This window comes from Bos indicus x Bos taurus, chromosome 2 (assembly GCF_003369695.1).
Source record: "Bos indicus x Bos taurus breed Angus x Brahman F1 hybrid chromosome 2, Bos_hybrid_MaternalHap_v2.0, whole genome shotgun sequence".
Lineage (NCBI taxonomy): Eukaryota > Metazoa > Chordata > Mammalia > Artiodactyla > Bovidae > Bos > Bos indicus x Bos taurus.
Genome location: NC_040077.1, coordinates 38584700 through 38602997, shown reverse-complemented (window position 1 = coordinate 38602997; position 18298 = coordinate 38584700).

Sequence of the window (18298 nt, the reverse complement as noted above, 5' to 3'; positions counted from 1 at the left end):
ATTTGAGATGCTTTAGAAGAATTTATGGAATTCAGACACTGCTTTCTGAAAGATGCCTTGTGTTCACCTTAACTTGCTACAAATAATAAATCCTTCCTTCTCCCCACCCCCAAAAATTCATGGAATGAGACATTTAAATATTTGTTTATACACACACACACACACACACACACACACACAGGAAAAATACACAAAGCAGTTGAGTATAACTAGGGTGAGGTAAAATGCAAGTATGTAGGCCAAAGATCCCTCCAGAGGTACTAAAGTTGGATTGTAGGTATGAGCCTGACATTTTGGCTTTTGGGTAAAGGGATACATCATTATTTTCTTTGTGAAACATAAGGAAGGTAAAGTCTCTCTTCTAAAAGTAATTTATTCCTTGGGGTTTTGTTTAGAAGACACTGAAAGATATATTTAAAAATATTCTAAAGTAAATGCATTAATAGTAGTAGATTTTATATAACTATTTCTGGTAGTGTTCTTCAAGACTAGGACATTATTCCAAAAACAACTTAATGACAGCAATTCTATGCGGTGACAGAAGTAGAGGGAAGATGGTCCATGTGGCTATGTGATGGCCTAACTTAATCCACAGCTAAAATCTGACAGATACAGATGACTGACTCCTTACTGTCTTAGATGAGGTATCCTAAGGGAATATGCTTAAAGCGATGGATCTCCAGAAAAACACACATTGCCTGCACAAACACACACAATATAGCATATAAATTCAGAAGGTTCACTAATCCTTTAGTCTTTTAGAATTCTGGTTATAATATCTGGGATCTTAAGTGCCTATAAAAAAATTCTATAAAAAATTAGAGGTACTGTGAAGGAGTACTTAAGATTATATGCACTGCCATCAGACATATTTCAGTTTGACTCCAGGTTCTGCCACTGGCTAGCTGTAGAGCTTCAAGCAAGCTATTTAAGATACGTAAGCCTCAGTTTTCTGATCTATAAAATGGGGTCCATAATAATCTTAAATTCATAGTTCAGTTCAGTCACTCAGTCATGTCCAACTCTTTTCGATCCCGTGAACCACAGCATGCCAGGCCTCCCTGTCCATCACCAACTCCCGGAGTTCACCCAACACATGTCCATTGAGTCAGTGATACTATCCAACCATCTCATCCTCTGTTGTCCCCTTCTCCTCCTGCCCTCAATCTTTCCCAGCATTGGGGTCTTTTCAAAGGAGTCAGCTCTTCACATCAGGTGGCCAAAGTATTGGAATTTCAGCTTCACCATCAGTCCTTCCAATGAATATTTAGGACTGATTTCCTTTAGGACGGACTGGTTGGATATCCTTGCAGTCCAAGGGACTCTCAAGAGTCTTCTCTGACATCACAGTTCAAAAGAATCAATTCTTCAGTGCTCAGCTTTCTTTATAGTCCAACTCTCACATCCATACATGACCACTGGAAAAACCATAGCCTTGACTAGAAGGACCTTTGTTGACAAAGTCATGTCTCTGCTTTTCAATATGCTGTCTAAGCTGGTCATAACTTTCCTTCCAAGGCGTAAGCATCTTTTAATTTCATGCTTGCAATCACCATCTGCAGTGATTTTGGAGCCCCCAAAAAATAAATTCTGATACTGTTTCCACTGTTTCCCCATCTATTTCCCATGAAGTGATGGGACTGGATGCCATGATCTTAGTTTTCTGAATGTTGAGCTTTAAGCCAACTACTATTAATGCATTTACTTTAGAATATTTTTAAATATATCTTTCAGTGTCTTCTAAACAAAACCCCAAGCCAACTTCTCTTTCACCTTCATCAAGAAGCTCTTTAGTTTTTCTTCACTTTCTGCCATAAGGGTGATGTCATCTACATATCTGAGGTTATTGATATTTCTCCCAGCAATCTTGATTCCAGCCTGTGCTTCCTCAAGCCCAGCATTTCTCATGATGTCCTCTGCATAGAAGTTAAATAAGCAGGGTGACAATATACAGCCTTGATGTACTCCTTTTCCTATCTGGAAACAGTCTGTTGTTCCATGTCCGTTCTAACTGTTGCTTCCTGACCTGCTTATAGGTTTCTCAAGAGGTAGGTCAGGTGGTCTGGTATTCCCATCTCTTTCGGAATGTTCCACAGTTAATTGTGATCCACACAGTCAAAAGCTTTGGCATAGTCAATAAAGCAGAAATAGATGTTTTTCTGGAACTCTCTTGCTTTTTCCATGATCCAGTGGATGTTGGCAATTTGATCTCTGGTTCCTCTGCCTTTTCTAAAACCAGCTTGAACATCTGGAAGTTCACGGTTCACATATTGCTGAAGCCTGGCTTGGAGAATTTTGAGCATTACTTTACTAGCATGTGAGATGAGTGCAATTGTGTGGTAGTTTGAGCATTCTTTGGTATTGCCTTTCTTTGGGATTGGAATGAAAACTGACCTTTTCCAGTCCTGTGGCCACTGCTGAGTTTTCCAAATTTGCTGGCCTATTGAGTGCAACACTTTCACAGCATCATCTTTTAGGGTTTGAAATAGCTCAACTGGAATTCCATCACCTCCACTAGTTTTGTTTGTAGTGAGGCTTCCTAAGGCCAAGATGAAGGTTAAATGAAGTAATGCATATGAAGGGCTCGGCACAATGTCTATACCTTAGTAAGGACTTAATAAATAGTAGCTATTAGTTATTAATAGTTTAATTAATAATGGATTGAAACTATTACTAGTAGTTACATTGTTTCTATTTCCCTAGATGACCAAGAACATTAGAGAATCAGTAATCAATCCACACTATGCTTATATGTAAATGTAAATTGTTTCTCTAGGAAGGGTGTATGTAAACTTTTGTCAAATTTTCAGTGAGGTCCATGAGTGAAAAAATATAAGGACCATGGCAAAAAGGCAAACATGATTTGACTCTGTTCTCTATGAAAGCACAGACCCACACCCACAGTTCCCCACTCAATTCTTTGAGAGGACATTCACCAGCTCAGGCAAATATTCACCTTATATGTTGTCCTTCTGAGAGACAGTAGTGGCCTCATGGGTCACTATGTGTTACTAAGCTCTTTGAGTGATCTACTTCTGGACACACCATCACTGACCTTAACTTGCCTGACCCACTTCTTAGATCCTTGGATGGGTCAAAAACACTCTAACATAAGAAATGATAGAAAACCTCCCAAATAAGTTACTGAGTTATGAAAAATACCTTAAAATCTCTTTCAAAAGGCAAGCAGTAGTCACTGCTTCCCTGTTTTAGTCTGCTCACTCCTTTTCTATTTCCTTGGTTATTTCACCCAATGCCTCTACTGTCCTTTTTTTCTTTTTTTTTGGCCTGCCCCAAACCCCACCCATTTTTACCCTTTTTAAAGCTAACATTTCAGAGAATGCAATGGCAACCCACTCCAGTACTCTTGCCTGGAAAATCCCATGGGTGGAGGAGCCTGGTAGGCTGCAATCCATGGGGTCGCTAGAGTCAGACATGACTGAGCGACTTCCATTTCACTTTTCACTTTCATGCATTGGAGAAGGAAATGGCAACCCACTCCAGTGTTCTTGCCTGGAGAATCCCAGGGACGGGGGAGCCTGGTGGGCTGCTGTCTATGGGGTCGCACAGAGTCTGACACAACTGAAGAGACGCAGCAGCAGCAGCAAAAGCTAACATTTTCAATAAGAATGTTGTTTTTTTTGTTGACCAAACAATCAGGGTACATCTCTTAAATCTTAACTCTTCTTCAGTGTTTATTGCATCTTGCTCAGAGATTTGTTTTTCTTGTTGCTAGACAGAAAACATGATTTACTTTATCCTTTTTCCAATTCTGAACCCTTCTGAATAATTGGTCTCCTTTCACACAAGCAAGAATTCACTATATTGACATGAAAATTTTAAAAGCTTTATAAAATTGGAAACCTTCCAAAAGCCTTGCAAAACTATGGTTAAAGATGAGACCTGTGGATCTGGAGGTCTGTGAGCTTTGTTTTCTGAAGCTCTGCCTTGGTCATGTGTTTGTACATCATGTGACTCCAATAAAAGACATTGCCAGCTCTTGCGTTTGCTATTTTATTTTTGTTTTAGTGTAAGAATTTGCTATTACCAATTTAATTTTAAAATTAAATTGTTGTGAATTTCTTAGCTCAAGAAATTAATATTAGGACAATATCCTCGCTGTAAACAAACTGGGCCCCTTATAAGTACATACAATAAATAAAAGACGCATATGGTGCTTACTCTGTGCAAGATGCATGCTCTTGTGCTGTCATACATTATCCTACTTTATTTTCATCACACTACCCTCCCCATTTTATAGGTGAAAGGCACTAAGGCTCACAGAGTTGAAATGACTTAACTTCGGTTATTAAATGTAAAGTTTGGATTTTTAACATGTTTGTCCCTTGTTTCTCTGACTTATCAAGAGGGATCCAATTAAATTCATCAGAAACAACAAAGGAACTTCATGAAATTATATATTTTTGAGCCCCTGAAGCCTCTAATTCAGTAGGTCTAGATAGAACCTGGAAACCTGGTAAGGACTTGATCAATTGTATCTGTTGTTAGTTATTAGTTATGCCGCTTCAATTTCTCTAATAAGACCAAGAACATTAGAGAAGGGGGTATTAATATTCAAAGCATTGTGTGAATATGCAAATGTGCATCTCTCTGGGAAGCCTTCCATAACCTTGTTCAGATTCTCAATGAGGCCCTTGAATCAAGAAAGTTAGGAACCACTGGTTAGAGGCAAACACAAGCGGATTTGTCCCATTTTTTTTTTAAATGAAGGTTTCTATTCATACCTGAGTACACTTGATTCACCCCTTAAGAATAATGTACTCAGGGCAGGTGTCTTTATTTTATATAGTGTTACTGTATAGGTCACAAAGTATCTCAAAGCTTTTTTTATTGTTCAAATTACAAATACCTTGGACCATCCCACTTTTCTTACTAACGCCTCTTCATACATCCCACAGCCTCTTCGAATTTCTAAAGTCCATGTGATTCAGATTCACAGCCAGGTTTGGGAACAACTAGTGTTTACTGAACCTCTTGGTGTAACACTAATTCTATTTATTAATTGAAATCTCTTTATTAACTAGTACCAGTTTGCTGGCCTGAAATAATAAAAGTTTCCCTCAGTACATATCACATTTGCATAGATACCAGAGCAGTTTTTAAACAGTATATATCTTATTACTATAGCTAAATTCACAATAGTTACTTTTGCACACCTTTATCCTCCGAACTATTATGGACATCAGTGCCCGATCCTTAGGAATGTCATCTTGGTGTGAGATAACATCCTCCTAGCACTGGAATCTATTCTTCAAATTGATTTCTAAAGGTGATATAGCACACACCCTTGGTTACTGCTCCATCACTTATTATCCTCTTCCATCTGATTTGTTGGTTGCAATGTGTCCAACCCTGTGGAATCAATTACCACTGGTCTAAGTCACTCCCCTTTGTCTAGTGGGGCTTCCCTGGTGGCTCAGATGGTAAAGAATCTGCCTGCAATGCAGGAGACCCAGGTTCAATCCCTGGGTGAGAAGATCCCCTGGAGAAGGAAATGGCAATCTACTCCAGTATTCTTGCCTGGAGAATCCCACGGACAGAGAAGCTTGGCAGCTGGCTACATTCCACAGAGTCACAAAGAATCAGACACAACTGAGCAACTAGCCCACACACAGGCATATGACATAATTCTTACTCATTAACAAAAAAAACTGGAGGTGGGTAGTCTCAGCACTGGCTTGATAGATCACATTGTCATAAAGAACCAAGTGTTCCATGCCAGCCTCAACTCTGCATAGACTACATATACCCTTTTTTCAAAAGGATTTAGGTTCATGCTGCTACTGCTGCTGCTAAGTTGCTTCAGTCGTGTCCGACTCTGTGCGACCCCATAGACGGCAGCCCACCAGGCTCCCCTGTCCCTGGGATTCTCCAGGCAAGAACACTGGAGTGAGTTGCCATTTCCTTCTCCAATGCATGAAAGTGAAAAGTGAAAGTGAAGTCACTCAGTCGTGTCCGACCCTCAGCGACCCCATGGACTGCAGCCTTCCAGGCTCCTCCGTCCATGGGATTTTCCAGGCAAGAGTACTGGAGTGGGGTGCCATTGCCTTCTCCAAGGTTCATACCATATACTAATCTAAATCTATATTTCAGTTCAGTTCAGTTCGGTCGCTCAGTCGTGTCCGATTCTTTGCAACCATGAGTTGCAGCATGCCAGGCCTCCCTGTCCATCACCAACTCCCTGTCCATATTTAAGCATTATTATTTTCAACAGAAACAGAATAATTTCTGTCAATTTCATAGTTGGAATTATTTGAACATATTTGATGATAACTATTAAAAGATTAATTTTAATAACATCTATTAAAATATCTATTAAAAACTGATTAATTTTATATATGATCAAACTAATCAACTTCCAGTGAACATGGCTAACATTAAATTATGTCTTGAAGCTTGTTAGAAGGTAATATAAGCAAGGCATGAAAGAGTGTTTTATTGAACAGAACATTATATACAAAGCTGAGTTGATATGCAATTGGTTGCCCCACTTCAATGGTAAGATATTCTTTGGTTTCTTCAGATTCATGAGAATCCTGAAGAATTGATTTAAAAACAAGAACTTCAACATTACGCAATGCTACAATATTTAAAAGAATAATTGATTCACACTATTCACAATGATATGGCTCAAATAATTGTTATAATTTCGGCATGGATTTACAAATGCTTGCCATTTTACAAGCACGTTGTCATTGAGAGGACACAGCCAGACATGTCTCCCTTCAGTTCACCTTGGTTGACTTTTTTAAACCACTGGAAGCAAACTGGACTTGAAAGGTACTCAGTGGCTTATACAAATGCTTTACATAATATATTCCATGTGAGGGAAAGAATTTGTCTGTTCATCTCATCCAAATTTTTATCATTGTTCTCATTTTGTTTTGTTTTTGCTTAAGAATCTTTTCTCTTTACCTTGCACTTACTTTTAAAGGCTCCAACAAAAAGCTCTCATTGCTAACCCTCTTACTAAGTATTAGGTGTTTAGAGGGCAAGGCCAGTGCCAAAACTAGGAAACTAGTATGCCATAGAAGAGGATCAATTAAACTTGTTAAGGTAGCTGGAAGGAAAGTCAGAAAACGGGTTCTCTTTCTGGTTCTTCCACTAACTACTATGTATTTTAGGAGTAAACCAATAGTTAATTAGTCTTCACAACATGTTAGGAATTTTACCAAGCATGATAAAGGGGTTTTCTCATTGAAACAACATGTTATCCCTCTGAAGGACTTAATATTATTTCCTCATCCTCTCATCAGAAAACTGAAGCTTAGAATTTACAGCTTAGTTCCCATGGCTAGGAAGTGGTAAAGCTAGGAGTTGAACCCTGACAGTTGGATTCCAGAAACTTAGCTCAACTACACAGATAGTCTTCCTGCCCTCTCTTAACCTCATTTTCCTCTTGGATATAATTACAAGAGAAATAAATCAATAAAATAGTTTCTAAGGCCTTTCCATGCTTCAACATTTTTTAAACATCTATGATTCCAGGTTTCTTGCCCTTAAACAAGGTATAATTCAGCAAGAAAGATAAGTCTCTGCTACAAATATATACATAATACAAGGTTATCCATTGTAAAAATGGCAAAGTTCAATTTAATAAACATCAATTCAGTACTGCAAATGTAGTTTAATGAGGTAATTAATAGTACATTATATATTTATACATATATTAATAAAATATTCAAGATGGGAAAGCTTCAAGTTGGGGCTTGAAGCTTTGGGGAGGAAATGGCAAGTGTAAGCTGATCATTTTAATAATATGAATCAAATTCCATGATGGGGATATTTTTAGGAAGCATTTAATTCATCCTGAAATGAAGGGGGAGGGAGATGAAGTGAGAAAAATCTTCCTCTGAAAGAAGATGTCCATGCTGAGCCACAGCCAGGGAGTGGAGCTGGCCAGAAAGGGAGGGAGTGAGAAATGGAAAGTGCAGGAGCAAAGTCACAGAGCGGTGCAACAGAATGACACATCTGGGAAGCAACACGTACTTTCTTGATACTGGAGCTTCACATATGAGGCAGGATGTAGTGGATGATGAGACTAGAGAAGAAGGTGCGGCCACATCATGGAATTATTTAAATGCTATTTTAAAAAGTGTGGATCCTAACCAATTGGGCATGGTTAGCAAAGAAACAGCACATGTACCACCGTTCTCCCTGTCTATTCCCAAGGTAGACATCATTAACAGTCATTGATCTTCCCACTATACCTGGACATAGATAGTCCTACTCAAATTAATGAGCCAGGAAACCACCATTAATGGATTGCAATTTGCATTCAAGATGGATTTCATCTTCCATTTCAATTTGTAGCTGATAAGGAGCTATCCAGAAGCTCTTGTTGGGCTGGCTGTATACAGTCAATAGAGGAACTTGTTAAAAATATAGTTGCAAATTCAGTACACTGAGTGCGGCCTCATAATCTGAATTTTTAATAGTTTTCACAGATCATCCTTTTGCACTGCCGTGTCTGGGGACCTATATTGCAGAGCATTTGGGACAAGAGTGACATGAAACCAAAGTTGCAAAGTGATCCACAAGCTAAATTTGGCTTCCGTATGTTTTACAGGGCTGGCTAAGTGATTTTTAGATATTATATTTTGCATATATATTTTATATTTCCCAATATTTAAGAATCACATAAACTCAGAATTTTTTTTCTCCTGAAAAATTAGAAAATCTGCAACACTGATCTTCCGGAATGATAACAACCAGCTGGAACTAAACAATGCTGCCTCTGGATGGAGCAGCACTTACTGTTTTGTCACAGTCTTCTTCCTTCCCTGGTATCTCCCTGCTACTGTGGTGAACATCACTGCTGTTTACCATTGTATTTTCACTCTTGCTTTGCTAATGCAAATAGTGTTTACAGACAAGAGGAAAGTTAAATATTTTTTGGTCCTTTGTCTGTGTCAGAAAGCAGGAAAACAGATGACAGACCTAAAAGGCCATTCTTAGAAGCAAAAAATTCATGAATATTAGGGCATCGAGCCCTTTGTCATGAAATTTCAAGAAAGATTAACGATGTTCTTGTGCAATAGCTTTGCCAAACAACTGTAATTCAGTTTCACAATTTTAATGATACCAGAGAAGTTTCATTCTGCCCCTGTTTTTCTTATATGTTAAAGAGCAAAAGTTCAGTCGGATTGCAGCAGAGAAAGAAGCCGGACCCAGAATGTGACACTACTTGCTGCAGTGAAGACTTTAGTATGATGTGGCTGGATGCAGTTTGTCAGCAAAATCATCTCATTATAACCTGGCACCAGTTCTAATGAAGACCTCGGCATTATCTTAAAACACATACTGCGGTGAAGCCAGTCCTAAATTCAGTGGTTTATTAACAATACTGTTACACACCCTAATTATTTGTGACCTCATAAATGGTTTTCCAACTGTATTCTGAAAATGTAAATTATCTTAGACGAGATTTTAGAAGTAACTATTCATTAAGGGCTTCCCAGGCAGCGCTAGTGATGAAGAACCTGTCTGCCAATGCAGGAGATATAAGAGATACAGGTTCAGTCCCTGGGTGGAGAAGATTCCCCTGGAGGAGGCCATGGCAACCCACTCCAGTATTCTTGTCTGGAGAATCCCATGGACAGAGGAGCCTGACAGGCCACAGTCCATCGAGTTGCAAAGAATATGACACAACTGAAGTGATTTAGCATGCACACACATTCCATTAAACTTTGCAGCAAGCAGTACTGTGTAAGGACAACCATATTTTGTGTTTTAGATACACAAGTACTTGATACAGTCAGTCATCAACCTCTAAACAACAAAGAGATGTAGAGGATACAAAGTGAAAAATCCCCCATATTCTCTCTCCTACCCCCTACCTCCCTTCCCTCAAAGGATCCCACTTTCCTTATCAGAAGCACTCAACTATTGGGTTGGCCAAAACACTCATTCGGCTTTCTTCTGTAACAATTTCACAGTAAGAGCTTACAGAGAAAACGGAACGAACGTTTTGGCCAACCCAAGGTACCACTTTTCCAGACATTCCTCCATGTAGTTACATACACGATATATACTTCTGTCCAGAGGATTTCTTATCACTTGTAATCACACTGTACATTTTGTTCTGCAACTTGCATTTTCATATAAGGGCATGTTTGTGAAACATTTCCTTGTTGGAATTTACCACATGATTTTTTAACCACTATACAGCATTCCATAGCAACCATTCTTCTGTTGATGGATATTTAGATTCTTTTTATATTTTCTTCATGATGTGGCAATTAATTCTCTTAATCATATATCTTAGTGCACATGTGTGTAGAAAAGATGTCTCGAAGTGGCATTTTCCAGTTCAGAGTGAATGTATAATTTTTTAGGTACTCCCAAACTGTGTTCCTGGCTATCATAAATATTTTAAATGTCTATCTGAGGACAAAAATATATCTCGGTTTGAATTTGCATTTGAGTATTTTCCACATGTTTGTTAACCATATGTAATTTCTCAAATTTCTATTAGGTTGTTTTTTCTTATTAATTGACATGAAATCTTTAGATATTAAGGCTGATATCATTTTATGTACATATGTTGCAAAAATTTTTTGTAAGGTTGGCAATTGTCTTTTGACTTTGCTCTTGACATTTATTGCATAGAAATTCTGAACTTTTAAATATTAAAATTATTTGATGCTTTCCTTTATAATTACTGAGTTTATTCAGTAATTATAAATCATTAATTTTAAATTAATAATTATAAATTATTAAATTTCCTGAATTTATTCAGAGTTATTCAGAGTTATAAATATACCCTTCTCTATTTTCTATACTAGTTATTCACCAGACCTACTGGCCTGGACTTGAAGCTCATAATTAGATGAACATGGATCTGCATGCGTGCATGCCAAGTTGCTTCAGTCATGCCTGACTCTTTGAGACCCTATGGACTGTAGCCCACCAGGCTTCTCTGTCCATGGGATTCTCCAGGCAAGAATACTGGAGTGGGTTGCCATGCCCTCCTCCACGGGATCTTCCTGACCCAGAGATTGGACCTGCATCTCTTATGCTTCTTGCATTGGCAAGTGAGTTCTTTACCATGAGTGCTATCTGGGAAGCCCTATTTTCTATACCAGTTACTCACCAGGCCTACTGGCCTGGACTTGCTGTAGTCCAAAATGGGTCTACAGCATGCTTAAAAGCTTGGTGGGCAAGCCAGGCTCTTCAGGGGCCCTATGATAATGTGCAGTGAACAATAGGGAACCTACTTTTCTGTATAATCCAGCTCTAAAATCACATGGCTCTGGGAGTGTGGCATGTCTATAGCCTGTAACTTAGACAATGACATTCCCATTATATGTATATTTGGCATCATTCAGGCTCTCTCTAGATCAGCAGAGGAATCTATCTCAACTGGGACTCTACGCAGCAAACTGACTTTAATAACAATAGCAATAATAAAGCTGTTATTAAATATTAATAATCACATTAACAGTAATGAAAATAATCACGCCACATATTGCCAGTTAGGTGAATCAGAATGACATGTATCACCTCATCTAATTTTCTCAGTAACCTTGTGATGTAGGCCTTATTACTGCTATGACCTTCAGCAACTTCTCACATTGCCACAGCTAGTAAACAGCAGAAGTAGATTTTAAATCAAAATCCAGAAGCTATAATTATAGCCAAGAAATTATCCTGCCTCATATCAGATGGGTTATGAAAAACCCCTTTGGGAGTAACCAAAAAACAACTTAAGGACACTAACAAAATGGGTGAGGTCCTGGAATCTAGTTAATTAGGGTTTTGTGTCATGTAAGTCGAGCACTAAATTAGTATGAGTAAATTCAAAACTTGATATGGGTTTTTTCCAGATGGACGTAAGACCTAAACGTGGAAAAATATTAATCCATAGACATGCTAAAAAGATCATGATTTTTTAACAACTTTCTAATTATCAAACAAAACTCAAAACCACTAAAGATAGGTGATAAATTCTACTATGTAAAAATAAAAACTTTCCTCATTGCAAAAGTGACCAAAAGCCACTTTGTGACCAAAGTGACAGTGACCAAAATGACAACTTTGTGGAGGAGGGTGGGGATTTGCAACCAACACCACTAATAGATGATTAATTAATAGAAATTAATAGAAAAGATAATACAAGGGTTATTAAATATATGAATTATTGTTTAGCCTCACTGATACTTTTTAAAAACAGGAAGCAAAATCATAGTGGAGTTACATTTTCATCTACCAGTTTGGCCAGAAAGAGAGAAAAACTAGGCTGGACAGAGTTGAAGGGAAAATACATTTTGCAAAATGAATTATAAAAATACATATTTTTTATACAGTCGGTTGAAAAGTATATTGATACAACCTGTCTACAAAGGAAGCTTGCAATTTAAAATTTTTCAAAATAAAATTGCTCATACTCTTTGATCCAACAATTCCCCATTTAAGCATGATGCTACAGAAATGTGAAAATGGTGTGCATATAAAGATACTCACTTTATTGTAATAGCAAAGATAGGAAACAACTTAATAAGAGACTGCTTAATATTTAATAAGATGAATATCACTAATCCATACAAGGGAATACTTAGAGACAATAAAATGAAATAAGTAGCTTAAACAAACCAATCTATTATGAAGTTCAAAAATAAGGTATAGAGGAGTGCATAGATAATAGCAGCATATATAGGGAAAAGATTTGTACACACACACATACACACAGAAAATCTCTGAAGGATTCACAAGAAAAGGAAGGAAATAGAGTAAAATAGGAAAATAGGAGTAGGAGAGAGATTGATTTTTCATCATATACTCATTTGTACCTTTTAAATTTTCAATTAAGTAGAAATTTTACTTATTAAAATTGTAATGATAAATATTATTGGGAAATATACAAGGATATCTTCAATAGGAAGCCTTATTTATAGAAAAAAGCTGAAGGCAACCTCAATATCTATCAACAAACAAATAATTTTTTAAAAGGCGACACATGGAATGATAATACTGCCATTAAAAATAAACTAATCCTTATACATGGTCATTCACTTTTAAGACTAAAAAACATGTTACCATTCAATAAGTTCCAGTGATTATAAAACAAAGACTATGTAGGTATGTGTATATGTACATATCTAAGCATGTTTGTGAAAAGAGGGCCTGAATTTTATACTCTATGGATACCTGAAAAACAGGTTAGAGGTAGGTAATCACTGTCATGTTTTATTCACCTCTGTGTTGTTTGAATTGTACAAGGTCATGTGTTCATTTATTATAAATATATACACTCTTAAAGATAACTAAACAATTATCCATATAATTAAAGTCATTGAGACCTTATTTATGTTTGGAAAATAGAGAAGTCAGTGACCTTGTGGTTAAATATCTTATTATTTTAGAATATATATTACTATTTTATTATTACTTTATTGTTTTTCTCTGGGTCTCCCAGACATGCATATTTTCTTTTTAGTGTTAATTTTTTATTTTTAGGCAATTTTAAAGTGACATGCATTTTTTTTACTAAATATATGCAATATACTCAAACCTTAGGAAATGTATGTAAAATAAATGAGAGATACTTACTTGCTTACCAAATATTAAAGTTTATATTCTGAAATTAGACCTGAAATTAGTCAACATTTAGACCTCAGCGCAAAGAAAAAGCACTTGACTAGGTTAAAATCAACAACTGGGATTTCATATTAAGTTAAGAAAACAGCCTCAATTCTAACTCTGAATTTTTTACTATGTATTTATTCTCTGAAGCTCTGTGTCAGGCCAATTTACAGATGGTCTGGTGAGCCATAGGAAAATAACTCCACTTAGCTCATGAATCATAAAGAGTTACTGCAAATAGTTATTAATGCAGCCTCTCAAGGCATCTGCTTTACCCCAAGGGAATATTTTACCCATAAGTTTGAATTATGCTCAAAAGCAAAATAGGTAGATTGCTGCCCTGCTTATAAGTGAAGCTGCTTTATTTTTTTTTTTTTTTTTTTTAGTGAAGCTGCTTTATAATGAAGTCCTTTGGGTACTTCATAATCTAAATTCCTCACCACAAAGAAGGATTAAAATTAATTTGATTTAATACATAAATTCTGCTCTGTAATTAGTAAAGTTTATAAGAAGAATCATGTTCTATGGTTTCACAATTAAATACAATTGAGTACCCCAAAATACTAGAATTCTTTCACTTTCAGATTTTTTGGAATGCCAGCTGTTAACAGACAGAAAGTGTTTCCACATGTTCTTTAATGTACTTGAATCTTCAGTGGTATTTAACAGATATTAACGAACAATGAGTCTTGCATTTTGAAAAGAACTCACTTATCTTGCATATGCCTATAGAACTAGTCCTGAATGGTTATGGAGTCCTCCAAGGACTGAAGAAGCCAAATCAAGTCCCATTCACACTTATTCAAGTACTGTTCAACCTTACTCTAGGGATGTGGTTATTTAATTTCATTGTTTTAGGAATGAGAAATGTATTGTATACTATAAGTTCTTACAATATAATTCAGTGTGGCTTATTTGTCAATGATATTACTGAGAATAAGAACACTGAATTTACAACCCTTCATAATATACACATTAGTGATAAAATAACTTCCCTAAAATGCTGAAGATGGTTAACAGAGCTTTACAGGTAGCAGTGAATATAAAAGTATTCCCAGAATCCTATTTTAACAATAGGCTGTCTCCATTCCTACCAAACATTTTAATTATGGAAGAGCAAAAGGTTTTAATTTCTACATTTTCCCCCCTGTGAAATGGATATTCTGGTAAAGATTGTACTATCTAGAAGATAAGAGCAAATTGCAGTATTGAAAAGATCACTGTCCTGGAAATCAGGAAATGTGAGTTCTAATCAAAGCTCTGCCAAGAATTGGCCAAAGGAAAGTCAATACACAGTGGTCCTAGCTTCTCGTTTTGCAAAATAAAGGGCTAAAATTAAAATTTCCCTGAAGTCTCACTAGGCCTAAAGCAATACAGACTAATGTTGACAAGACTATCCTCAATGATATATACTAGTTGTATAAATTTGGGCCAATAACTAACTTTTTGTGCCTTAGTTTCCTTTTCAGAAAAATCAAGATAATAATAACATCTACTTCAAAGGATTATTGGGAGTTACCAAAGAGTTAATATGTGTCAAGAGCTTAATATATTCTCAATAATAATGATGGCAATGATGAAGATGATAACGACGGTGGTGGTGGTGGCGATGACTATGATTTTATGAACTGAGCATTATGAAATAAAATGGTAAGGTAAAAATATTTGGATCACCTACAAACTATAAAATTCTAGAAAATACAAAATGTGATTATATACAGTGGCCAAAGAGAATTACAGTTGAGAAAATTTGCAATGTAAGTCTCATCTATGTTTATAATTTTTAAGGCCACTTGTGCCTTAGACCGGAGAAGGCACTGGCACCCCACTCAAGTACTCTTGCCTAGAAAATCCCATGGATGGAGGAGCCTGGTAGGCTGCAGTGCATGGGGTCGCAAAGAGTCGGACACGACTGAGTGACTTCACTTTCACTTTTCACTTTCATGCATTGGAGAAGGAAATGGCAACCCACTCCAGTGTTCTTGCCTGGAGAATCCCAGGGACGGGGGAGCCTGGTGGGCTGCCATCTATGGGGTCAAACAGAGTCGGACATGACTGAAGCGACTTAGCAGCAGCAGCAGCAGTAGTGACTTAGACACTTAATCATTAGATAAATAAATCCCTGATTCTGTTAATTGTTTTAAATACAAAATTAATGAAACTTAAATATCTGAGTTCAATAAGAAACACTGAAAAAGAGTCAAATAAATTTTTTCACTAGACAGATATTCTTTGAGAGTGATACTGCATGTATTATTCCTTGCCTTACTCTTATCTGGGCTTCCCTTGTGGCTCAGCTGGTAAAGAATCTACCTGCAATGTGGGAGACCTGGGTTCAATCCCTGGGTTGGGAAGATCCCCTGGAGAAGGAAAAGGCTACCCACTCCAGTATTCTGGCCTGGAGAATTCCATGAACTGTATAGTCCATGGGGTCGCAAAAGCCAGACAGGATAGGCATCTTTCACTTTCACTTTAGTCTTATCTAGTGGTATCTGTCATACATGTTTCTCTCACCATCCTGACTCAAAGACAGATGTTTCCTGGTCATTTGGTCATAAAATGGGAATCTTATCAAAATGAGTTATAAAAACATGAGACTAGTCTGTAGTACATGTAAACATGAGTCAAGTGATCTGCATTGTATTTGTCCCCATTTTGCCTTACTCTGATACCCTTGGTCAAAATTCTATATTACTCTGTGTCCATCTAAGTAATTTTTAAAAGTGACAAGAACACTACATATCCCTTTCCACATTATTCAAAGAAAATCAAGAATTTGTAGTTGATTTCTCACCTTCAGATTCAAAGATCCATTTTCCCTTAGGTAACTCATATACTGTAATTCTTCAAATCATCAAAATGAAGTCTTCCTGGTAGCTTTTTCACTTCCTCTTTTTCTCTCTCCAGAACAGAGCCACCATCAGATACTATATTGTGGGAAATATTTAATCACATACTCATAATAATAATAAAGATTCTTCACAGGTCAACAAAGTAACCTGTGTATCACCTGGGAATGAAGTTCCTAAACCAAGATCCATAATCCCTTTGCCTAGATGGCTAGCAATTTTGTCCTTGAATTTAGCATGCCCATCTGTTTCCCTTCGGCTTTGTAGGGCCTCCTTTCTTATTAGAGTAGCTGTTCCCTGGAAAAGCCTAGTTAGTGACTAACAACATGAAGCAAGATAGGCAAGCCTCCAGGAAGTACTATTTTGCCAAAAGATAGTGAAACTCTAGCTTGGTGTTTTCCACCTCAAGCCCATGTCCCTGGGAAACTCTGAGGGTTTAAGATTAAAAGTTCACTCTCATTAGATTTGCAGAAACTCTCTAGTTAATGATTGACTGGGGCTATTATCGGCATTATGAGAGCCATGCACACCAACCACTAAGAAATGAGAGGGGATGGAACAAAAGGGTAAAGGATACTGTTACTTCCAATGAAAGACACGGTGGTTTTGAGAATAGACAAATTCAATCATGCTCTTCATGGGAAAGGCAAATCAAATGTGTTTGTTTTAAACTCCTTCAAACACATTTTCTGCACTATCTCCCAGTTCCAGTAGATAAAATCAGCCTTCAGCAAAATTATTAATAAGTTTTTTTGTGGAAATCTAATCTCTTCTTTTGTTCATCCATTTCTTTTTAAATTTACTGTAAGCTGCAGGCAGATACCCAATTGTGTTAAAATTCTGTGTGAGATAAGAGTAAATTGGTTGAAAGCAAGGGCCTGAATTGTTTTCCTGCAAATAAAGTACATGAGCTTTAGTAAATAGACTCAGTGACTTCTATTTTGGGTACTCAAAGTTTATTTTTACTTATTGAATGAATGTTGTTTTTCAAAATTTGAGATTCTTCAATTAGCTGTTGTGGCTAATGAGCATGTTTGCCATTGCCTTACAGCTGTGCAGTCATCTCCATGTCTAGTATATCTGTCAGGAAGTATAAACATTCAGGGCAAAGGCTCTGCCTAAGCCAACTGACCAAGGTCCTACTCAGCGCAGGCCATAACGCACGTACACTCTTAAAGCCAGTAAAAGCAATAAAAGAGAGTTAAAACAACAAAAACAACAACTCAAATTTGTTGAAAAATGAAATCCATCTCTCCCCATTTGGTATAGGTCCCCTGAGAGTAAAGACCTTGTATTGCAGACACTGAATACAGTTCCTGGCATATTGTATATTAGTTACCTTAATCATTACTTGTTGACAATGAATTAATAAAGGAGGATATTTTAATCCACTCATAACCCAATACAGCATGGTGTAGTGGCTAGATTACTCATCTTCTGAGAGTGTTTCCTCATCAGTAAATGAAGTAAATAGGTTTAATTTACAAGGCAATTGTAAGGAATAACAGAAAACACATGTGTTCATGCAGGACCTAGCGAGGTGTACTTACCGTTTGTTGAACTAGAATCTTTGAAACTTTTAAAATCAATTAATAAGCAAGGAAATACATGAATTCCACTTACTCCAAGAGTTTATTTGGATCAGAACAGCCTGCCTCAAGAAGGGGTGATGGACTTTCCCTTGACATGTGGAATATTTTTAGGTAGTCTTCATTCTCTAGACATGGAGGCTGAATTTATAACAGCAAAGGATTTGATGAGAAAAATTTGCTGTAGTCCAGAATCTTAAATCCATTAATATGTTCCCTAGGCTCTGGGGCACTGAGTCATTCAAGGGTACTGGA